Source organism: Balaenoptera ricei, chromosome 15 (assembly GCF_028023285.1).
Source record: "Balaenoptera ricei isolate mBalRic1 chromosome 15, mBalRic1.hap2, whole genome shotgun sequence".
NCBI lineage: Eukaryota > Metazoa > Chordata > Mammalia > Artiodactyla > Balaenopteridae > Balaenoptera > Balaenoptera ricei.
The window spans coordinates 24,634,996-24,648,245 of record NC_082653.1 but is presented as its reverse complement, the minus strand read 5'-3'; the positions used below and the strand labels follow the sequence as shown (position 1 = coordinate 24,648,245).

General features: G+C 37.1%; 1 protein-coding gene across 10 annotated transcripts in view; it reads right to left on the bottom strand.

Annotated features, from left to right (window-relative positions):
• The window catches only part of NCOA6 (nuclear receptor coactivator 6), a 100,533-nt gene that overhangs the window by 53,547 nt on the left and 33,736 nt on the right, over nucleotides 1-13,250 (bottom strand). For 8 of the 10 annotated variants that reach the window (XM_059895814.1, XM_059895813.1, XM_059895819.1 and 5 more), the window contains one exon: nucleotides 4,585-4,693. The exons of the other annotated variants lie outside the window; for them this stretch is intronic. The gene's annotated coding sequence lies outside the window, so the exon portion shown is untranslated. The remainder of the gene's footprint in view (nucleotides 1-4,584; nucleotides 4,694-13,250) is intronic. 10 annotated transcript variants of the gene reach the window in all.

Genomic DNA, 13,250 nt, shown 5'->3' with positions numbered 1-13,250 from the left:
TGCAACAAGAGAAGCAACCACAATGAGAAGCCCCCGCACCACAACGAAGGGTAGCCCCTGCTCGCTGCCAACTAGAGAAAGCCCGCGCGCAGCAACAAAGACCCAAAATAGCCAAAATTAATTAATTAATTAATTTAAAAAAATAAAGTATACAATTCAATTAAAAAAAAGGAAAGTAGCTTTAAAAAAAAAAAGAAAAAACAGCTTTCAGAAAATCCTTTATAAATACCATTGCCATTAGTCAACTGCCACCTACATTTTACAGATATTAAAGAACTTTAGAGGTAAATAAACAAAACTAAAAAAAGATTTTTAGAGCTTAAAAGCTGCTGCTTGGAAATTCCCTGGCTGTCTAGTGGTTAGTGCTCCACGCTTCCACTGCAGGGGCCACTGGTTCAATCTCTGGTTGGGGAACTAAGATCCCGCATGCTGCGTGGTGAGGCCAAAAACAAAAACAAAAAAACTCTGCTGCTCAGCAGAAAGAAGTCTGACTGCTGAAAATGCCTGAAAAACTGTAGCTATTTAACAGCTGTTCCAAAGTTGAAACAACTGCAAGAAGGGAATTTAAAATTTAAGACACGTTTTTCAAAAGAATCTTTAACTGGAAAGGAGAAAACCAACTAAAAAACCTGCACTTTGATAGTCTTCTGAAGAGGTTGTTGGTCATGCCACGAAGGCTGTGTATTCAGATTTGGAAAACCCTCAACTGGTAGACAAGAAGTCAGCTAATTCAAATTCAGGAATTACCAGTTTAACAGTACTATGGGCATTATGCAGGTGCTTAAAAAAAAAAAACAAGAAATAGAAAGTCAGTCTATGAAAAAAATTACTGGCCTTCCCTACAAAAAAATTTTTTTAAAGAAACTTCTTCCAGGCTTCCCTGGTGGCGCAGTGGTTAAGAATCCGCCTGCCAATGCAGGGACATGGGTTCAAGCCCTGGTCCGGGAATATCCCACATGCCGCGGAGCAACTAAGCCCGTGCGCCACAACTACCGAGTTTGTGCTCTAGAGCCCGCAAGCCACAACTACTGAAGCCCACGCACCCTAGAGCCCGTTCTCCGCAACAAGAGAAGCCACTGAAATGAGAAGCCCATGCACTGCAACGAAGAGTAGCCCCTGCTCACCGCAACTAGAGAAAGCCCGCGTGCAGCAACAAAGACCCAACGCAGCCAAAAATAAATAAATAAATAAATTTATTTAAAAAAAAAAAAGAAACTTCTTCCAGATAACATATTCTTTGAGATTAATGCCCACTTAAAATTATTATCAAAATAATGGAGTAATCTTTGAGTGAAAATGTAGTTCAGTGAAAACTCTCTCCAACAGTATAGCTGACTAGCTCAAGAGACTCATTTGCTTATTTATGGTCATCTATCATGAACGTGTGCTATTTCTTTGGGTTTGCTAAGATTAACCACCAGTTATCTTGCTCACCCACATAATTTCCAGATTACCTACTGATTTAACTTCTTACTGGGGCTATTTTGATCTTTTATAAAGAATCTAAAAACAAATATGATATTCAGGAGAAATTTTAAAAGCAAGCATATTATTTATTCTACTTGTCCAAGGTAGAATGAAAAAGATTTCCAAATGAAACCATTTCAGGAGCCAAAGAGCTCCAGGTGATAAAGGAAAGCTTTTTTTATGGAAGAATGCCAACTTAAATATAAAAAGATGGTATCATTAGAAAACCCACAGTTTTGCAATCCCTAATAAAATAATTCAGGCAGGGGCTTCCCTGGTGGCGCAGTGGTTGAGAATCTGCCTGCCAATGCAGGGGACACGGGTTCGATCCCTGGTCTGGGGAGATCCCACACGCCGCGGAGCAACTGGGCCCGTGAGCCACAATTACTGAGCCTGCGCGTCTGGAGCCTGTGCTCCGCAACAGGAGAGGCTGCGATAGTGAGAGGCCCGCGCACCGCGATGAAGAGTGGCCCCCACTTGCCACAACTAGAGAGAAAGCCCTCGCACAGAAACGAAGACCCAACACAGCCATAAATAAATAAATAAATAAAATAAAAAAATAAAACAAAAAAATTTCAGGCAAGGATCATCAGTAAGGAAAAAACACTATGTGAAAATTCGACAGAGTTCTGGATAGTCACACGATGTCAAAGTATCATCCCAGATATCTGCTGCTTGGCAAAGGGAAAACAGTAACTTCACAATGGAAAGACTTGACTTCTACCACTTGAACGCAATGATCCACCTCAGCATCATTAACAGAGAAACAACCAGAAATTATGTACACTATTAAGTGCACAGCATTACCTATGAAATATTCCTGCCAAAAATGTTTAACCTGAATCTACCAAGTTTTTAACAGGAGACAGAGGAACAAGTTAAAGAACACCATGAGGAAATAATCAGATGAATCTAGAGTGTAGGATTTCTACAGCACAATTGGCTTGGCCTCTTCAATAAGTCAGTGGTCACAGGAAAAAAAGGGTGGGTAAAACTGTTCTACATTAAAAGAGACTTAAGAGTCTTAAAAATCAAGTGCAGTGGGGACTACCCTGGTAGTTCAGCGGTTGAAGAATCCACCTTCCAATGCAGGGGATGTGGGTTCGATCCCTGGTCAGGGAACTAAGATTCCACATGCTACAGGGCAACTAAGTCTGTGCACTCTAGAGCCCGCACACCATAGCTAGAGAGCACGTGCGTGCTGCAACAACTGAGCCCACGCGCTCTGGAGCCCGCGTGCCACAACTAGAGAGAAGCCCATGCCACAACGAAGAGCCCACCTGCCGCAACTAAGACCCAATGCAGCCAAATAAATAAATATTTTTTTAAAAAATCAAATGCAATGTACAGTACTTTATTGGATATTGGTTTGAAAAAAACAGATGCAAAGCACATTTTTAGGATAATTAGGGAATTATTACTAATTTTGTTAGGTGTGATAATAATGGTGTTGTGGTTATTTTGGACAATGTTCTTATTGTCTCTTACGACATGCATACTGAAGCATTTATTTATTTTTTTGGCCACGCCACGTGGCACGAGGGATCTCAGTTCCCTGATCAGGGATCAAACCCGTGCCCCCTGCAATGGAAGTGCAGAGTCTTAACGACTGGACTGCCAGGGAAGTCCCAAGAGATGCATACGGAAGCATTTTGAGGTAAAATGTCATGATGTCTGCAATTTAATCTTGAAAATAATTGAGGAAAAAACAGATTAATCAAATATAACAAAATGTTAATAATGGCTAATTATAGGTGATGAGTATACAGGTGTTCATTATATTTTTATTTGTACTATAAATTATATATATTTGAAATTGATCATAATAAAGAGTTAATTGGGTTTTTTTTTTTAAAAAAAAAGGAAAAAGAGGACTTCCCTGGTGGTCCAGTGGTTAAGACTCCACGCTCCCAATGCAGGGGGCACGGGTTCAATCCCTGGTGGGGGAAGATCCCACATGCCATGTGGTGTGGCCAAAAAAAAAAAACGGAAAAAGCAAGCATACCAGAAACATAGTACTGCTCCATGGTAAAACTCTGCCAGACATCAGGAATGCTAAGAAGCTTATCTATGAACATCTTCCAAATCACAGTATGTTTTAAAAATAAACATATTTGAACATATATATTTATAAATATATAAATTTATATCATATATATTACATATATTTAATTACTTACACCAGTCTTTCCAGATTTAAATATATATTTTATATGTATATTTATATATATTCAGATTCCTATGTTAATAATGGTTAAAAGATTGTCACAGACTATTCAGATTATCTGCCATTTGAGCAAAAAGACAAGATGCTATCATGCACCTCAGAAATCACAAATTCATATACCTACAGGAGTCAGGCACATAAAGTAAATAAGAGAAGAACACTGAATATTAAATGCATTTGCACATACTGTATGAATGGTTTGGGCAATAGGAAACTCGCATACCCATCTATGCTCAGCAGCTGCTACTCTGCTCCACTTTATTATTCCTTTCTGGAGGGAGAGAAGGTGTTGTGCAGGCCCAGGACTAACATTCTGAATTTTAAGAATAGACTAAAATCCATATATTTAGTAAAATCTCCAAATTTTAAAATTGATTTTACATTTCTGGAAAATATGGGCCAAATGAAACACACTGCAGCTGCATATGGCCCACAGGCCATCAGTTTTCAATTTCTAATTTCAATTTTTCTAATTTCTATTTGCAAACGATGTGACTGACAAGGGATTAATTTCCAAAATATAAAAACAACTCATACAACTCAATAACAAAAAAACAAACAACCCAATCAAAAAATAGGCCGAAGATCTAAATCATGACTCACAAGATTGACTGATAGAACACCAGGCCCCAGTAAACTACACTGGGTTTGGTGTAGTGTTGGAGAAGACCAGGTATTTAAAATGCATTTAAGTCTTATGATGTGCCTCTTGGGAGCTCTGTGGACTCCCTGAGAGAGAAAACAACAAAAAAAAGAGACCAAGGTCTTAATCCCAGAGAAACAGAAGACACTCAAACTTAGAGAATTTTTGCAATGTAACTTTGGTAGTGTCATTCCACTGCTTGGAATTAAGCTGAGCCATACTCACTCTCACATAAGGTTTCACTCACCAAAATGTCTTTCTTATTAATTTTTATCATTTATCCAGGTCATCTTCTAAGTCCAAACAAGCTGGCATTTTTAGGGCTTGTATTTTAAGGTAGCAGCCAAATAAAAATTCTAAAAAAAAAAAAAAAAAAAAAAAGGAAAAATAAAAGTACAATATTATACAGAAATTACAGAGGTGACCCATCCTTGCATCAGAATGCAAATATCACAATTTATCAAGTCAACTTAGACATCTTCAGACAATGTTAAAATAGGGTTTTCATTAAATCTGCAAAGAATTTTTTTTTTTTCTGAGATCTTAAAGCACTCATCACCAAGCAATTCAAAGAATACAGAAGCAAAACTAAGGGACATATACCAGAATCATGAAACTGGGACCCTAAGCCTTAGAGCCCTCCCTATATATTCATTTCTAAATCTGTCAAATTAGAACACTCTTTGACATAAATCACAGCAATATCTTTTCAGATTCGTCTCCTAGAGTAACGGAAATAAAAATAAACGAATGGAACCAAATTAAACTTAAAACCTTTTGCACAGCAAAGGAAACTGTAAACAAAAGACAACATACAGAATGGGAGAAAGTATTTGCAAACGATGTGACTGACAAGGGATTAATTTCCAAAATATAAAAACAACTCATACAACTTAACAAAAAAACAAACAACCCAATCAAAAAATAGGCAGAAGATCTGAATTGGGCGACTGGGATTGACATGTATACACTGATGTGTATAAAATTGATGACTAATAAGAACCTGCAGTATAAACAAACAAACAAACAAAAAAACAATACTAAACTTTCTTTGGGTTATTTGTATGGAAATATGTTAATATAAATGTTTCAGACACTACATGAAATTTCCAAAAATCTTATATGTTCTGGTATAATGTTGTAAGTCATAATTCTAGTTATTACTTTAAAATGTATATCTCAGAAATAACTAAATTTCCTTGTCAATTGCATTATTATGAACTTTCATCAAATCTTTAACCGTGGTCATTTTTAAGTCTTTTGTCATTTACAGACAGTTCTGGGTGTACTCTGATGCTTTCGCAAAAATGTTCCTACAAAAGGGTTTCATCTTCAAGGAATTCATGGAAAAGACTCTGACAAGTACAGGTTTCTGGTAACTGACTATACTGCCGAACTGAATGAATAAGCATTTGCAGAACTCTAATGGAAAACTGATGAATTCATAAAAGTGCTAACAAAAGATCAAGATGAAAAAAAAATTAATTACATGGGACTGAGTGAACTGATGAGGATGATTATAATTTTTGTGACTTTCTGTTTGAATAAACAAAAAAAAAATCCCACAAGGACTCAGAGGCAAAAAATATACAAATCAACTTTCACTGCAAAGTAAAGGAGCTGTTACAGTGGAGGATTACTGGACTGAATGTCAATATTATGACATAGTATGAGTGTGTTTCGTGTTTGGTAATTGCAATCACTGTTGCTTTTGTTGTGGTCATCCATGTACAATGCGTGGTGTCAGTTTATCTCTTGTAAAAATAAAATACAGTGTGTGTGTGTGAAAAAAAAAAGAAAGTGAAAAGAATATTGGGAAACAATATTCACAAATCATATAGACTTCAGTATAGCAATGATTATTTTAATTAACATGACTGATAATTTTCACTTTCAAAATTCAAAATTTTAATGTATGCAGTGTATGCAGTGTGACACTCAGCAGTGTATAAATTTCAAGGTTCAACAGATCTGGATTGGAATTACCAGTTAGCCAGTGGGCAGCTGAATCACTGCTTATCTGAAAGGGCTTAGATATATTGCTTAACCTCTCTGAGCCTCATATTTTTCATCTGTAAAATGGGAAGTAACAATCTCATGAGGGTGCTGTGAGGATTAAATGAGATATAGTTTGTGAAAACACCTAGCAGAGAGCTGAAAGAACAAAGGTCCAAAGGTCTTTTCATGTTTTCCTAAAACTTATTGAGGTAGAAGTCAACATTAAAAAGCTTACTCAATGAGAAATTGTTTGATAAAATACAATTTATTGGTTTTTTTCTAGTTATAAAAGAATATATAACTTTTATAGAGATCTTTAAAAATACAGAATATTTTTAAAGAATAAAATCAACTGTAATCCCAAAACTCAGATGATCACTACTGATATTTGGGTATATTTCCTTTCAAAACCATCTAGGTTTATATTTATAGAGTTTGGACCTTGTTTTTATTGTTTTGTTTAACTTCTAAGTTTGAATTGTTAAGTAGACAACCTAAAATTAAACATCTTTTTATTTCAAAAAAAAAAAAAAAAAAAGCAGAAGATCTAAATAGACATTTCTCCAAAGAAGACATACAGATGGCCAAAAAGCACATGAAAAAATGTTCAACATCACTTATTATTAGAGAAATGCAAATCAAAACTACCATGCGGTATCACCTCACTCTGGTCAGAATGGCCATCATCAAAAAGTCTACAAATAATAAATGCTGGAGAGGGTGTGGAGAAAAAGGAACCTTCCTACACTGTTGGTGGGAATGTAAATTGGTACAGCCACTATGGAGAACAATATGGGTTCCTTAAAACTAGAGTTATCTGCAATCCCACTGCTGGGCATATATCCGGACAAAACTATAATTTGAAATGATACATGCACCCCAATATTCACTGCAGCACTATTTACAATAGCCAAGACATGGAAGCAACCTAAATGTCCATCGACAGATGAATGGATAAAGAAGATGTGGTGCATCTGTGTGTGTGTATATTTACATACATACACATATACACACACAGTGGAATACTACTCAGCTATAAAAAAGAATGAAATAATGCCACCTGCAGCTACATGGATGGACCTAGAGATTATCTGAAGTAAGCCAGAGAAAAGACCAATATCATATGATATTGCTTATATGTGGAATCTAAATTAAAAAAAAAAAGATACAAATGAACTTATTTACAAAACAGAAAGAGATTCATAGACATAGAAAACAAACTTATGGTTACCAAAGGGGGAAGGAGACGAGGGATAAATTAGGAGTTTGGGATTAACATATACACACCACTATATATATTGTAAAATAGATAACCAACAAAGACCTACAAAGACAGGGAACTATACTCAATATTTTGTAATAACCTATAAGGGAAAAGAATTTGAAAAAGAATATATATATATATGTATATATGAATCACTGTGCTGTGAAACTAACACCTGAAACTAACACAACATAGTAAATCAACTATACTTCAATTAAAAATATATATAAATATATATATATAAGCCTAAAATAAATAAATCTGTCAAATTAAAATGAATTAACATCATGGCACACTGTTCGCAAATGCCTGGAGCCAAAATAAAAATATTTTGTACATACACTAAATACAAGACCTACTTCTTCTAACAGAATTTCAAATTTTGTATTTAAACTCCATAAAGATATTCCAAAGATTTTAGTTTTTTCCTACTTTATCTATAATAGCTATACATTTTATTTTTCATTAAATTTTCAGTTCAGGTTCTAAAGTATTCTTTATTGTACACATAGAAATTATGCATGGAAACTGCATAATTTTGGCATGCATCAGAAAAAATTTCCCTCTTAATAAGAAAATATCAGTCTACAATGTCTTTAACTGGGCTGCTATAGTTTTACATTATTGCCAAATATTGATTTTATAATCTCAAAACTTTAGATGGATATATGTACTAGGTATTAATAATTATTAGAGAAATACCTATCTCTTAACTATTTTTTAATTCAAGAAAAAGCCAGTTTATAAGTCTCCACATGAACATTAATAAAAATTAACCTTTAAGAAAGGCCATAAAGAGGCTTCCCTGGTGGCGCATTGGTTAAGAATCCGCCTGCCAATGCAGGGGACATGGGTTCAATCCCTGGCCCGGGAGGATCTCCCATTCCACGGAGCAACTAAGCCCACGTGCCCCTAGAGCCCGTGCTCTGCAACAAGAGAAGCCAAGACAATGAGAAGCCCACGCACCGCAACGGACAGTAGCCCCCGCTCACTGCAACTAGAGAAAGTCCGTGCACTGCAAGGAAGACCCAACACAGCCAAAAAAAAAAAAAAAGCCATAAAGAAAATCTCAATAAATCCAAAAGTAACAATAGGACAGTCAAAACCTCTGGTGACAATGTACCAAAATTATAAATTTAAAATAAAATAAAGAAACAAAGGCCTTTTCACCTTAAAACAACAACAAAACCCTTGGATTTGGGTTAAAAAAGAAACCAAAACTGCAAAATTTCTAGAAATAAGGAGACTACTACATATTGGAACCTAAAGAATACAGCCGAACCAGTAGAGAGGAAAATTCACACAGCCATGAACACCTATATCAGGGAAAAAAAAAAAAGAGTTACACATTTGACTAAAAAAGTTAGGGGAAAAAAACCAATAAAGTGAACTGAAAGGAAGCAAAATGAAGGAATACAGATAAAAACAAATTAATCAGAAAACCAGTAGCATAGACAAATTAGAACACTGGTACACTGGGGGAAAGAAATCAATAAAATAGTTAAACCACCAGTTAGTCTAGTAAGTAAAAATGGAAAAGTCCAGGGCTTCCCTGGTGGCACAGTGGTTGAGAATCTGCCTGCCAATGCAGGGGACACGGGTTCGAGCCCTGGTCTGGGAAGATCCCACATGCCACGGAGCACCTAGGCCCGTGAGCCACAACTACTGAGCCTGCGTGTCTGGAGCCTGTGCTCCACAACAAGAGAGGCCGCGACAGTGAGAGGCCCGCGCACCGCGATGAAGAGTGGCCCCCGCTTGCCACAACTAGAGAAAGCCCTTGCACAAAAACGAAGACCCAACACAGCCAAAAATAAATAAATAAATAAATATATTTTAATTAAAAAAAAAAATGGAAAAGTCCAAATATATAAAATAAGAAATAAGAAGAAAACAGCCACAGAAACAAAGGAATTAAAAGGACAAGAGACTATTTTGCTCAAGCTTTTGCTCAGGTCAATCTATGTAAATATGACAATGCCCCCAAAAGCACCACACACAGATTTAATGAAACACTATTAACCCTGTAGAAAGAGGATAATACCTAAAACTATTCCAGAGCAAAAAGAAAACTTCCCAATTCTTATGAAGTAAAACAACGCTTCTTGATTAAAAAAACAAAACAAAACAAAAACCCTCAAATATATAGAAATATACTAGCATTTCCTTAACATGACAAAATATATCTTTTCAGCCGAAAAGTCAGCAGCTTGCTTAATGGAGAAAGATTAGAGGCATCTGTCATCTAAAGCTGGGAAGAAGTTAGAGGGTGTGACCAAGATGGCAGTTTCTGGAAGACCCTGAGCTTACCTCCTCCCACAGGAATACCAAAATTGCAACTAATACAGAGCAACTCTCTATAAGAATGACCTGAAGACTAGCAGAAAAGATTTTCCACAACTAAATATAAAAAGAAGGAACCACAATAAGGTGGGTAGGAGGGACAGAGACATGGTATAGTCAAAACCCATACCCCGAGGCGGAGTCAAGATGGCGGTGTGGGAAGACACAAAGTTAGCATCTCCCCACAACTAGGGTGCCTGCTGGCTACTGGTGGGGGACTCTAACACCCAAGGAGACAGGAGGAACCCGAGTGAACCAGCTTGCGGGATCTTCGTTCACGAGCCTGGTGTTGGGTGGAAGCTCCTGCGATGGGAGCTCCGAGTCTGAACCACTGGACTAACAGAGAACCTCAGACCCCAGGGAATATTCATCAGAGTGAGGTCTCACAGAGGTCCTCATCTCAGCACCAAGACGCAGCTCTACCCAATAGCCTACAAACTCCAGTGTTGGAAGCCTCAGGCCAAACAAGTAAAACAGGAGCACAATCTCTCAAAAAAAAAGAAAAAATCAGACGGCAAAAAGTATGTCACAGATGAAGGAGCAAGGTAAAAATCTACAAGACCAAATAAATGAAGAGGAAATAGGCAATCTACCTGAAAAAGAATTCAGAGTAATGATAGTAAAGATGATACAGAATCTTGGAAATAGAATGGAAGCACGGATTGAGAAAATACAAGAAATGTTTAACAAAGATCTAGAAGAACTAAAGAACAAACAAACAGAGATGAACAACACAATAAGTGAAATGAAAAATACACTAGAAGGAATCAAAACAGAATAACTGAGGCAGAAGAACGAATAAGTGAGCTGGAAAACAAAATGGTGGAAATAACTGCCAAGGAGCAGAATAAAGAAAAATGAATGAAACGAATTGAAGCAGAATAAAGAAAAATGAATGAAACGAACTGTCTCTGGGACAACACTAAACGCACCAACACTGGAATTATAGGGGTCCCAGAAGAAGAGAAAAAGAAACGGTCTGAGAAAATATTTGAAGAGATTATAGTTGAAAACTTCCCTAATGTGGGAAAGGAAATAGTCACCCAAGTCCAGGAAGCACAGAGAGTCCCATACAGGATAAACCCTAGGAAACACACCAAGACACATATTAATCAAACTAACAAAAATTAAATTCAAAGAAAAAATATTAAAAACAGCAAGGGAAAAACAAAAAATAACATACAAAGGAATTCCCATAAGGTTATCAGCTGATTTTTCAGTGGAAACTCTGCAGGCCAGAAGGGAGCGGCAGGATACATTTAAAGTGATGAAAGAGGAAAAACCTACAACCAAGATTACTCTACCCAGCAAGGATCTCATTCAGATTTGATGGAGAAGTCAAAAGCTTTTCAAACAAGCAAAAATTAAGAGAATTCAGCACCACCAAACTAGCTTTACAACAAATGCTAAAGAAACTTCTCTAAGCAGGAAACACAAGAGAAGAAAAAGATCCACAAAAACAAACCCAAAACAATTAAGAAAATGGTAATAGGAACACACATATCGATAATAACCTTGAATGTAAATGGATTAAATGCCCAACCAAAAGACAAAGACTGGCTGAACGGAGAAAAAAACAAGACCCGGGCTTCCCTGGTGGTGCAGTGGTTGAGAGTCTGCCTGCCGGTGCAGGAGATGCGGGTTCGAGCCCTGGTCTGGGAGGATCCCGCATGCCGAGGAGCAGCTGGGCCCACGAGGCTGAGCCTGCGTGTCTGGAGCCTGTGCTCCGCAAAGAGAGGCCGTGATGGTGAGAGGCCCGCGCACCGCAATGAAGAGTGGCCCCCACTTGCCGCAGCTGGAGAAAGCCCTCACACAGAAACGAAGACCCAACATAGCCATAAATAAATAGATAAATAAATGAATAAATAATTAAAAAAAAAAAGTTAAGGAAGTAGATGTGAGATAAAGAGCATTTAAAAAACCAAAAAAACAAAAACAAGACCCATATATATGCTGTCTACAAGAGACCCACTTCAGACCTAGGGACACATAAAGACTGAAATAGTTAAACCACCAGTTAATCTAGTAAATAAAAAGGGAAAAGTCCAAATATATAAAATAAGAAATAAGAAGAAAATAGCTGGGCTTCCCTGGTGGCGCAGTGGTTGAGAATCTGCCTGCCAATGCAGGGGACACGGGTTCAAGCCCTGGTCTGGGAAGATCCCACATACCGCGGAGAGACTAGGCCCGTGAGCCACAACTACTGAGCCTGCACGTCTGGAGCCTGTGCTCCGCAACAAGAGAGGCCGCGATAGTGAGAGGCCCGCGCACTGCGATGAAGAGTGGCCCCCGCTTGCCGCAACTAGAGAAAGCCCTTGCACAGAAACGAAGTCCCAACACAGCCATAAATAAATAAATAAATAAATAAAATTAAAAAAATAAAAGAAGAAAACAGCCACAGAAACAAAGGAATTAAAAGGACAAGAGACTATTTTGCTCAAGCTTTTGCTCATGTCGATCTATGTAAATATGACAATGCCCTTCACATGACAATGTGAAGAGATGGAAAAATATATTCCATGCAAATGGAAATCAGAAGAAAGCTGGAGTAGCAATACTTGTATCAGATAAAATAGACTTTGAAATAAAGACTGTTACAAGAGACAAGGAGGGACTCTACATAATGATCAAAGCATCAATCCAAGAAGAAGATATAACAATTATAAATGTTTATGCACCCAACATAGGAGCACCTCAATACATAAAGCAAATGCTAACAACCATGAAAGGAGAAATCAACAGTAACACAGTAATAGTAGGGGACTTTAAAACCCCACTTAAACCAATGGACAGATCATCCAAACAGAAAATAAATAAGGAAACTCAAGCTTTAAATGACACAATAGACCAGATAGATCTAATTAATATTTACAGAACATTCCACCCAAAAGTGGCAGAATACACTTTCTTCTCAAGTGCACACAGAACACTCTCCAGGATACATCACATCTTGGGTCACAAATCAAGCCTTGGAAAATTTAAGAAAACTGAAATATCAAGCATCTTTTCTGACCACAACACTATGAGACTGGAAATCAATTACAGGAATAAAACTGTAAAAAACACAAATACATGGAGGCTAAACAGTGCGCTACTAAATAACCAAGAGATCACTGAAAAAATCAAAGAAGAAGTAAAAAAATACATAGCAACAAATGACAACGAAAACACGATGACCCAAAACCTATGGGATGCAGCAAAAGTAGTTCTAAGAGGGAAGTTTATAGCAATTCAATCTCACCTCAAGAAACAGAAAAATCTCAAATAAACAATCTAACCCTACACTTAAAACAACTAGAGGAAGAAGAACA